Genomic DNA, 12,131 nt, shown 5'->3' with positions numbered 1-12,131 from the left:
TTACTTCATCTCAATCCCCTCTCCTTTTACTTACTACACTTACTCCACTACACTAGCATTCTTTTATTTCCTTGAACATTCAAGTTCTTCTTTTCTTAAGATCCTAGAAATCCTTTTATACCCACTTTCTCTTTCCATTTCCTCATGTGGTGAACTCACCTTTCATTTAAAGCTTTTAGCTTAAATACCAATTCCTGTCCTCATAATTCTATATTTCAGAATTTTTTCTGTCATAACATTTAGCAAAGATTTGTTTTGCATGTTTCTTTTTCCCCATTAGATGTGAAATCAGTAAGATAAAAACTTTGTCAGCTCCCCCACTGTGACATAAGTCAGCCATTTTCTTTCTTTCTTTCTTCTTCTTCTTCTTCTTCTTCTTCTTCTTCTTCTTCTTCTTTTTAATGTTTATTTATTTTAAGAGAGAGGGAGAGGCAGACAGAGTCAGAGACAGAAGGAGAGAGAGAATCCCAAGCAGGCTCTGTGCTGTCAGTGGACTGAGCCACCCAGGAGCCCCAAGTTAGTCATTTTCATAGCACATAGTAAGTTCCTCATTTTTGGAAATGGAAGGAAAGAGAGAGAAAAAAAAAAGAAGAGGGAGGGAGGTGGTGGGAAGAGGGAAGAAAGGTTGGAAAAGGAATATGTTTGAGAAACAAATATTTGATTTAGCAAAAGAAAGCCAGTTGTTTCTCTAGCTCATATACAATTGATTTTCTAAGATCGCAAATATTTACAGAACATCTGCGTTCAGATATCGTGCCAGGAACTAGGAACTATTTCCTAGGAACTAGGAAATATTTCTATTTTGGGGGGGACCCTAATATTACCTTAATAGTTTAATGAAATAAATATATCATTGAATAGGGTAAACAAAAATAAAAGAAAAAAGAGCATTTTGTATGTACAATTATTTTATTCTCAAGTTAATATTCACTTATATTACCAAAACTTTTATATATTTTTTGCCTTTTTAAAGGATATTCATGCTCTTAGATTATAATTTTATTGCAGTATTCTATCTTTCAATTTTGAGTTCAAACTATGAATAATAAAACAATCTGTTTATAATTCCTCAGTTGGTATAATTTTCCTTCATGCAGCATGTTAATTACATGTCTTTGAACTTTATTTGTCCCTAAGCTCTGTCATCTCTGTGAAAATGAAGCCAAGTGTATTTAACTGGCATCATTTACTTGTATCAGTGTGTCTCAAATGCATTTTTTTCCCTTTAACTAACATTTACCTTCAGGGATACCTTCATAAATTAAATGCTGCAGTACTTGTGTAAACTATGCTGTATTTCAAAGATAAATTCATTAATAAACTTGTTATTTAACTATTTGAAATGGCTAGTGGAAGATTAAACCTATTAATGCTACATAAACTGTACCAATCTTGAAGACACCTTTCTATGGTGTCTGTGTTTTACCTCTGTTTTTCCTGCTCTTAATACCCCACAGAGAACAATAATTTAGTAAAAGTGAAAATCACCTATTAGCTTTTAATTAGTACACACACTCCATATATCATCATCTTTGGCTACCTAAAATAGACAATAAAGTCTGAAAGGAAAAAAAAAAGAACTGATACAAACCCTATGTTCTCCAAACACATGAAAAAAAATGAGATACTACCTTTCTTTTGCTTCAAGGATTTTAATCTATGACCCCTACATTTTTCTCATCAGATTTTTCACTATTATAAAGATTAAAAAAATAACTAATTATTAAAAGCAGCCTATTATAGGGTTTGCTTTTGCACTTCCATTGTTTGAGTTAGGAGGTACTCCAAAGTTAATTAAATGTCTTGTATTATGGACCTAGAGATTTAAAAAGAAATGGTCAAAATTGGATATGTGAATATTAAACTATTGAATTTTCTGTTTTAAATAATTATTTAATTTCATTATGTTTCATTATATCTCTCAAATATTTCAACTATTATGGAGATAATTTTTTGTATTTAAATCAAGATGATTACTTCAAGAGTAAAAAAAAACAATTAAAAACCATGCATAATGGGACAATACAATCTATGGCAAACATATATACAATTGCATAACTGACAGTTTTAAGGATGACGTAATACTGATTTTTATACTATTGTTACTATCAAGCAAAAAACAGGTATGTGATGCACTTCTGTGTTTGTCATGGAAAATATTGTACATACATATGTCTATATATAAGTCTCAAGGCAAATAAAATCTCAATGTAGTACATACAACAGTATTCTGTTGTTAATCTTTTAGGCTGTATTTATTATGACTGTTATGTGTTTAAGTAATTTATTATACAATATTTTGGGGGGCAAGTAAATGCATTATAATAATAATTTTATTTGAATACTAAACTGTTAGCTTAATTTCTAATGTTTTAGTGATTCTGTAGATAATTTATTTTAAGAGTTTTTTTCACTTAATATATGCTAAAAATTATCATAATACATAAGGGTTAAAGTCAAATATTAATTTTGTTATGCTGCTGAATATTCATTTCAAAATTGTAACTGATGGCCACATAACTGATTATAGTGTGTGACAGACAGTAGATAATACATAAGTACATATCTAATTTTATGAAGTCCTACAAATTGCTTATAAACAGTGACATTAGAGTATTAAATAAATATCAGCATCTTCATATTTATTTATGAATTTTACAATAAAAATTAAAATAAACACAGAGCAATTACTATTCTAATGATAAGCTTTCCAGCGAACTATCTTAAACATACAAGAAAATAACAATATCCTTGCAATTTAACAATACAATAGTATTCTTAAAACCTAGAGATCATTACATGTAAAAATTTAAACAATAAAGCTTTTATAGAAACCATAGGAAAATTCCTTAGCGTGGCAAAGCAAATATTTCTTTTTTAAAAACATTTATGAAGTAGGACAATAGTCAGACAAGAAACAAACCTACTTGAGAATTTCTATTCATCAAAATACACCACTAGGAGAGTACAAAGAAAAACCACCAAATGGTTTAATATACAATATAAATATCCAGTGGTATGCAGTAAATGTTTAACAACCAACTCCTCTGAAGAAAAAATAAAGCCCTGTTTTTCATGTTTGCCAGTGTGTGTGGTATAAATAAACACTTCTACCATGGAAGATTTTCAAACTATCAAGCAGCTCCCAAAATTCCTGACACTTTAACAGTTGGTCTTGTGAATCAGTTTGAGCCAGCTCTATCACAGAGGATTGAAACAGCTTATCTGGTATATGGTTAAGGAAAAAGGATGCACGGTATGGTATAAAAAGGGCAAGTCTTAGACACTTCAAAATAGTCATATGACAGTCATCACAAATATGACAAATAATCATAAGACGTGTTTGATGCCATAAACCTTCAACATATTCAAATTAAAATATTTCTATAAGCACACTAGAATGGCTAAAATAGATGGATGCAAAATCCTGTTAGTGAGTATATGAAGCAACTCACTCTCACATCTTGCTTTGAAAATCCCGTATTACCACTTCGGCAGACTATCAGTATCTACTAAAGCAGAACATATGCATATCCTATATATCCAACAAAATTCATGCATGCATTTCCTGCAGCACATCTTCCAGATAGACATATAACCACTATTCATAAGAACCAAAGTCTGGAAATGACCCAAATGTTCATCAATGGGATGTAGATCATAATTTGGTACATGAGCAAGTTGAATACCAAACAGCAATGAAAATGAGTGTTTTATCACTGCATATAATCTTACAAATATAATGCTGAGAAAAAGAACCAAAGTAGTAACTACTGTATGACTTCATTAATAGAATGTAAAATAGGAAGTAATCTATCCTTCTAGAGGTCAATACAGTGCTTATGTTCCATGCAAATACTTACGAGAAGTGCACTATGTAGTGGGCTTCAAAGTACGATAATGTTTTATCTTTTATTCTTTATTTTTCTTTTCTTTTTAATGTAAGAGCTGATTATAAGGGTGAGTTCATTTTGTTACAATTCACCAAGACTGTGCATTTAAGATATGAGATGATAAATGATGAGTGTACATTTTTAAAATATTTTGACATATTTTGTAAGTCAAATTGACTTATGAGAAAAGTTAATTTGGATATATTTGTAAAATATGTTATAACTTAACAATACATATCAGGAATAAAATTATTGCTTTATGCATATCCAAATAATATATTTCACAAAAATGTCTTCCATTATCAACAGAGTCCATTGATACAGAGTCCTGTATCAACAGAGTAGAGCAGTGAAATTCCCCTTGCTTCTATGTGACACTTGTCTTTAATAATCATATGTTGAGTGTCTCAAAAAAAAAATGTAACCAAAGCATACACCTTACATAGCCCAGAGCTGATCATTGCCTATAATCACTTAAAACTTCTTCAAGATACATTTCAGTAATGCTGTATTACCAAATCAACAAGTTTTACTCAATCACTTTGTGTTTCGCAAGACATCATTTACCCAAACATATAAAATATATGACACAAATGCCCATATTATCCCCATTTTATGTATCAGCTACAAGCGGATAAATCTTCATCATGTTCACAATTAAAAAAAGAGATAAACTGAACATTCTTTTATTAAACTTATGTTTATGTTTCTTACATTCTGTAGTAATTATAAATGGCATCCAGATTTACATTTTTAACAAATGTTATTGAATACAATTAACCAAAGTAACTGACAAATTAATAAGGCCCATAAAATCACCTTAGAAGTCACGGGTTATTTTTTTATCATATCTATTTCTATAGTTACATATTTTACTTTCAACTTTATAAAGCTGCAATATCAAGCTTTCCTAGAGGAACCCAATTTTGATAAATCTTGACAGGTGTTAAAATAAGTTTTCCTTTCAATAACACATTGCCTCTATTCATTGACATCAAATAGACATTATTATAAAAAATTTTAATATATAAAATTGTCATTCATGTCCAAAGAACTTTTTTCAGAGTTATAAATCTTACCTTTCTGAACAATGCCTTCAAATTCACTTAGAACTTATCAAAGACTATTTCAGGTGACTATATTACTATAATCTAACCAAGAACATAAATATTTGATAGAAAGTATCACATATCAACATTTATGTAAAGGTATCATAAAGTATCAAGGAAACTCTGCAAATTAGCTCTGTTTTTACTGGATACCATCAAATAGGGATAATAAAGGGAAAAAAACTCAAAAATGAATTTATTAATTATAATCTTACCATAAACTCACAGGTTAGGAATTCAGAGAAGAGGTTCACCACCCTGAGACCTAGAAAAGTATAACCAAAAATATTTCCATCAGCACTGGCACTGCATTTTAATTCAAGCATCATAAAATGTTAAATAGTGATTTATATTATGAAAAAATTCATTGTATGATTAATTAGTATACATATAATTTAACAAATAATTTTGACTACAATATTCGTCTGAAATAGCATTATCATTACTCAGGTCACATCAAACTATTGTGATTTAAGATTAATTACTCTAATTTGAGCTCCTTAATGCAGGATGACAAACAAGTAGAGGATTTTTATTGTCTCCTTTGCTTCTTATGGGACTATGGGTGATGGGCACATCTGCAAGCAAAATTTATTTTGCATATGTTACAGAACCTTAGTTACATTCATTTATACAGCTTCATATAAATAAATAAATATATATATATATATATACACACACACACCCATATACACATACACACACTATGCATGTGGGCCACACACACACACATTTACAAATGTAGTTATCATACTACAAACCTACATTTATCTTTGTTTTTTCTGTTTAAATCAGGGATAATATATAACTTTCCATGATTATAAATATTCTCTAATATTTGTAATTATATATTACATTATTATAATATATTATATATATAATATATATATATAATCCTAATTTAAAAGCTCAATAGTTTATTTAATACCTTAAATTATTTGATATTTGATTTAACAATAACACTTTATAATATCAATTAATATTATCTTTAAATTGAGTCATTTAGTTACCATCACATGTAACAATGTTTAAAAGTTAATGTGCTTGGCAAGAGCTTTAATATTTTGATGCAGTGCTGACTTACTAATTAACACATATTTATTAAGCCCTTGGATTTGTTTACTTCTAGGCAGATTCTGCTCTAAATGGATAAAAGAATACACTGAAGATTCAATCTTGCTATACGTGAAGAAATTAGTAGCATTTATGAACCTTTTAGAAAACTGAATGACTGGTATATAGGCAGGTGCTCTACTGTGTGATGTATCACAATTTAAGTTAATAGAAGAGAGAAACCATAACAGATTGAATCTAGTAGTCAATGTCTTAATGAGTAGTGTTGTTTTTAAGGATAGGTTTTTCTCAAAGTTCTATGCATTGAATTATTCCAACCATTTTCTACTGCAACTGAAGGGAACATAATATAACATAGTTTGTCTCACAAAAGAATGATATTTAACTCTTAGGAGGAATTATAATATGCAGAAATGATTCTGATACTAAAAGAACCACTTGACGACTGAAATGAAATGTTTCCAGTATCCTTCTGATGAAATGTTAGTGGAAATCAAAATATCACTATCACTGAGGTGTGAACATTCACATTAAAATGTATTATTCTTATTCTGCAAATTGAAATGTATGTGTGCAGTAAAATCTTTAATAATGACTTCTCAGGCTTTCTTGGTCAAAGTCACTGAACTGGGCGCCTGGGTGGTTCAGTCGGTTAAGCATCTGGCTTCGGCTCAGGTCATGATCCCATGGTTCATAGGTTCAAGCCTTGAGTGGGGCTCTGTGCTGACAGCTGAAAGCCTGGAGCTCTCTCTCTCTCTGCCCCTCCCCTGATCGCTCACTCTCTCTCTCTCTCACTCTATCTCTCTCAAAAATAAATACACATTAAAAAAAATTTTAAAAAATCCAAAGTCACTGAACTAACTGGTGGCAAGGACTGAACTGCATTCTGAATCTTTGATTCTCAGTCCATTGTATTTCATTCCAGTTATTGCCATTATCCCAGGTCTCCTTGTTCCCAAGTGGGTAGACACTGCTTCCCAGCCTTCCACAGGTTTCTGTCCCACCCACTCTTTTTACAAATTCCAGTGCACATGGATTAACCATGTGAACACGCTATTCATTCTCTATTGCATTCTGCTTTTATTTTCCCTGCAGAAACAAGGAGTGAGAAGAGGACTTCAAAAGGTCTACTTCTGGGAGCACCTGGATGTCTCAGTCAAACAGCTGATTCTTGATTTTGGCTCAAGTCATGATCTCAGGGTCATGAGACTGAGCCCCACATCAGGCTATGAGCTGAGTGTCAAATCTGCTTGGGATTCTGTCTCACCCTCTCTTTCAAAATAAATAAATAAACATAAAAAAAAAAAAGATTTGCTTTCTACTGATACTTGCTAAAGAGGAAGACTTTCCCAAGAACATATTGTGCTCTGAATGCTTATACTTCAAGTCAATCAAGGAATTATATTGAGACTTTCCCCTCTGCTCCCCATTTTTATCAAGAGGTGCATCAAATTCAATTGGGGGTAAATGTAAAACGGTTACGTGTTAGAATCCACATGTGGCTGAAGCAAAGTATTACCATAGTGAAATGAATGCTTTGGATACATATAATAAAATTTTTAATTGTTATTATCATTTTATTATTAAATATTTAAAGTCAAGCTTTAAGGTTTCACATTATAGTGCAGGAACAATAATTTCCTGTAGCACTATCAGATGCTAGATTACTCCTGCAGGCACTATGTTGCATATCTGCAATATTAAATTGACAGTTTTAACTGAATAATAGAATTTCAACATAAAAAGCACATAAGGGAATTTATATCTTCCAGTTATATGTAGAATGTTTATCTATATCTGAATGTGAATATTTAGATAATAACAGTAAATCCAAAGGACATCCTTGTTTGGATTATGGACATTGTTATACTGAGTAGATATGTTAGGCACTCAGACTATATGTCACTACCCATGTGTAAATTCAGGAATTCCAGAAATTATGTTGAACACATTTGGCTAGTTTTTCTTCAAAGCCAAAGCCGAGCCAGAGAAGTGATTTTAGACACATAAGAAAGCCAAAGCAGAAATATGGTTTACCCAAACTTTATTCTATTTTTACAATGATTTACATGGCCTGACTCAGTCAAGAATACTGAGTATTGAGACATAATTAAAGAAAATAAATGAGAGAGAAAATAAATTTTAACAATATGTGGATAAGATAACTATTTTTTAGGGAACAGTTTGTAATGATGGATCAGTAATTAAACTATCAGTGACATTGGCACAATGTTAGAGTTTTATCATTGATGCATTTCAGGAAATTTTATTTTAGAGATAAGATTCTAGTAAATAGACTTGATCAGATATACTCCTTTCATTTCTACTACTTGCCCATGTAAGGATAACCATTCAGAAAGAATTTATGCCAAGTGAAGTAAGCAGACCAAAGCAAAATTGCACTTTTGGTAATTCTGAAATTCTAACATCTTAAACCTATCATATGCCTACATAGCTGTCAAAGTACTGCAGAAATCTTGAAAAGTTACATTTGAATTAATATTTCTATAAATTAATTAATGTTATTAGTGAATGCATTTATCAGATATGTGACTCAGAGTTTGAAGAAATTCATGGATCAGCATTTCAGATGGTGGTTTTCTCTGATGCTAAAAATAATTAGACAGTGTTCTCTTTTCCTGGCTTGTTCACAGGAATTCAATAGTTTGGAAGGAGTGAGAGGAAGCTGAATTTTAAAATGATCTGGAAACCTAAAGGTTGTGAAATTATTTTAAATAATTATAAACAATTTTAAATAATAGTAAATAAATGTAAATATTGGTTTGATAAGTTTAGGAAAATCATAGTTAATAAGCAATTGGTAAATAGTACAGTGATAAGATTTCTACACTTTTTGTCATGTATCCTACATTGATACTCATAAAAGTCTCTTGTATTAGAGATTATTTTCCATATTTTCAGATAAGAGATTGGAAGCTAACTGTTGCTAAATAAACTCCAAAATGTCTTACTGCTAATATATTGTGAAGTCAAAATTCAACCCAACCTTAATTAAGTTCAGAATCCCAATTAGTTCATATATCAGGGTAGGATAATATTAATAGATCTATTTACTGAATATATAGCATATGCCAAGCACTGGTCTTAGTATTTTGTATGAATTAACTAATTTAATTCTTACAAGTGAATCTCTACTTTCTAAATGAACTGAGCTGTCCTTTATTACCCTTTTCTTCTTCTTTGTTTTTTTTTTTCTCCTAAACAAAGAGATCCTGGCTTCAGAGACTGTGCTATGAATCATTACATAGTAGTCTCTACATGATAATTGATCATTTTGCAGTATTCTTACAAATGGTATTTCAATGCACATGTTTACATTTTTTCAAGTTTGGCATCACGCACATGTAATTACACATTTAATATGTGTCTACCATCACCTTGGTTGTTGGTCCTAGGTAGTAATAATAGTATTTATTGAATATATACTGTGTCAAGAATTATGCTAAGTGCTATAAGTTCATCTCATTTAATTCCTATAGCAGTCCTAACAAGTATTACAGTCACCCTAATCTCATAGATGAGAAAATTACCAGAAAACTTAATAAATGTGCTCAAGAGCACACAGAGTAAGAAAAAAGCACAGCTGAGTTTCAAACACAAACTCTCTCATATGATGCAACATAGAGATTCTGATTCTTCTAATGGGAGAGAGTTGTGAAAGAAATTAGAGGCTCTCCTTTTAGTTCATTTAGAGAGAAACTTAAAACTTCAACTTCTTAAAGTAGAGCTACGACTACACCCTAATTAAAAAAAAACATAAGAATAGCAAATAGTCTTATAACACCATTATATTATGATTAATTGTAGGTAGTTACAGCCCCTCAGTCTCTAGCTCATTAAATGTTAAACTGAAATGATGCATTATTTAGCAGACATGCCGATTTCTAGAATTTTCTGCCAATAAATTCAAGAATGCATGAGATTTTACAAAATATGTAAATTTCATGTAATATATGCACAATTTTGGTAGGGGTTATCAGCAATGCTTACTTGGAAAACGAGATAGCCTTGTATTCATTTAGAAAAATGCAAATAATGTGTAAAAAAACAACTTTGAACTCTCACTTCTTTTAAGACTGCCAAGCTTATCATCTCAGAAACACAACTCTTATTATAATTATAGGCAACATGTTTGGGAAAAAAATTGGCTGTTTCAGTGAAACTTGGCATATTACAAACTCTCAATAAATAACTAAAGAATACCTAAGTGGTCCAATAAAGAAATGATCGCAGTTAGACTCTTAGGAAGAAAACTATCCTGTATTTAGGTAATGGATTTCAGCTTACCCCAGTACTAGCCATACTTTCTCAATGTCTTTTTCAGTACCTAAATCATTTCCTTCAAAGCATCATTTTTTTTCAAAGATCTTTTTTTTTTTTTTTCTTAAACTCTAGGAAAATTGGAGTGACAGGCAGTGATGGGTTTGGGGAGTATCAACTCCTCCCATGATTAGATCTATGTAAATATGCCATGTAACTACAATGATATACATACATATATATATGTATATGCATATATATATGTATGCATATACATATATATATGTGTATATATATATATATATATATATATATATATATATTAATTCATCTATCCAACAGATACTTATGGAGCAACTATGTGTCAGGCACTATTATATCAGAGTGTGAGGTTAAAGAGATAAACAATACAAATATGGTCTAGTCTCACAGATTTTATATTCAGGTGAGTGATATTACATTTAATGATGCAATATTTGGTTGCCACTATCAAAAACCACTAGATACTCTGCTATAATAGTCTATGCACTTTTGAAAGGATTTCTCTTTAGATGTTTCAAATTTCAATCTAATAAGCCTATTAAGTTCAAGAGGGTTTAACACCATTGCAGAACATCATAGTTATCCCCCTATTCATATAATATTGTTTTAAATAAGAGAACCACTGATTTTAGCGAGGTTCATGGCCTTCTGGAATCAGATTATGATCCTTAGACTTGGTGCCATGAGACTAAGTCCTGGAAAAGCATGTATGTGGAAGTGGACTGAGTGACTTCTAGAAAGTGCCACTGAATGTAGAAAGTATCCTTGTCCATTTCTCCCATTAATTTCTAGATAGAATGTGGAATAAAGACTTGGAGCCCCCACAGTCATTTTGTATCTGACACACTACCCTCACCTCCTTGCTCTGTTAAACTCCCAAGCAGAATACTAAAATGGGAGAAGTCTGGATCCTTACAACAGGGAGTGTCATCTCAAGCTTGGAAGGATTATCTCTTGAGTAAGCAAGAAATAAACTCTATACAGACAGAAACTAGATTGGGGTTTTTAGGGACCAAGGAGTGAGAAGATGGGTACAGAATTTCTCTTTTGAAAATAAAAACATTCTAAAATAAGATAGTGTTTGTACAAAGCCAAATATATGAAACCCAATAAAGTGTTCCCTTTATTTATTTTTAAAGTGTTCCCTTTAAAAAGTTATACAAAAAATGAATTTTATGGTATGTGATTATATCTCAATAAAAATGTTATTAAAAGTGGGTGTGCCTTATATCATCCTATTAGTTTAATTTGATCTATATAATAATTTGAATACATTTTACTGTGCTAGAAAATTGCATGGCGTATTCTTTGGGAACTCAAATTCAGCTGAATTTATTAATTTCCTACTACACATTACCATGTTTGTAGAGATTGGGGAAATAAAAATAACAATACAAAAAAAAATCTGTCTTCCATAATCTACAACCTACTGAGGAAAGAGGCTATTCCTGAATTAAGTAACACCATGACCAAATATTTACCATCCAGGGCTTCTGTGAGGATTTTATTATATGCTGGGAAGTTATTTGAAAACTACTTAATAACACAATTCATGATTAGAAAAACAAAAAAATTGCCAATAAGCATTATATGCTGATATTTGTGTTGGCAGTGGTGCCTTTGATAACTTTGTAACTAAACGAGTATGTTTTGAAATTGTGCTTGTAAGGAAACCAAAATGTTAAAAAACACTAAACAAAGTTTTATCCTTGAAAAAAGTATAAAAGTACTG

General features: G+C 31.0%; 1 protein-coding gene across 42 annotated transcripts in view; it reads right to left on the bottom strand.

Annotated features, from left to right (window-relative positions):
• PTPRD (protein tyrosine phosphatase receptor type D) overlaps nt 1-12,131 on the bottom strand; it is a 2,170,985-nt gene that overhangs the window by 1,174,010 nt on the left and 984,844 nt on the right. For all 42 annotated transcript variants that reach the window (XM_053204229.1, XM_053204230.1, XM_053204243.1 and 39 more), the window contains one exon: nt 5,218-5,267. The gene's annotated coding sequence lies outside the window, so the exon portion shown is untranslated. The remainder of the gene's footprint in view (nt 1-5,217; nt 5,268-12,131) is intronic.

This window comes from Acinonyx jubatus, chromosome D4, assembly GCF_027475565.1.
Source record: "Acinonyx jubatus isolate Ajub_Pintada_27869175 chromosome D4, VMU_Ajub_asm_v1.0, whole genome shotgun sequence".
Classification (NCBI taxonomy): Eukaryota; Metazoa; Chordata; class Mammalia; order Carnivora; family Felidae; genus Acinonyx; species Acinonyx jubatus.
Note: the sequence above shows the minus strand (reverse complement) of the source record. Positions and strands in the feature narration are given on the sequence as shown.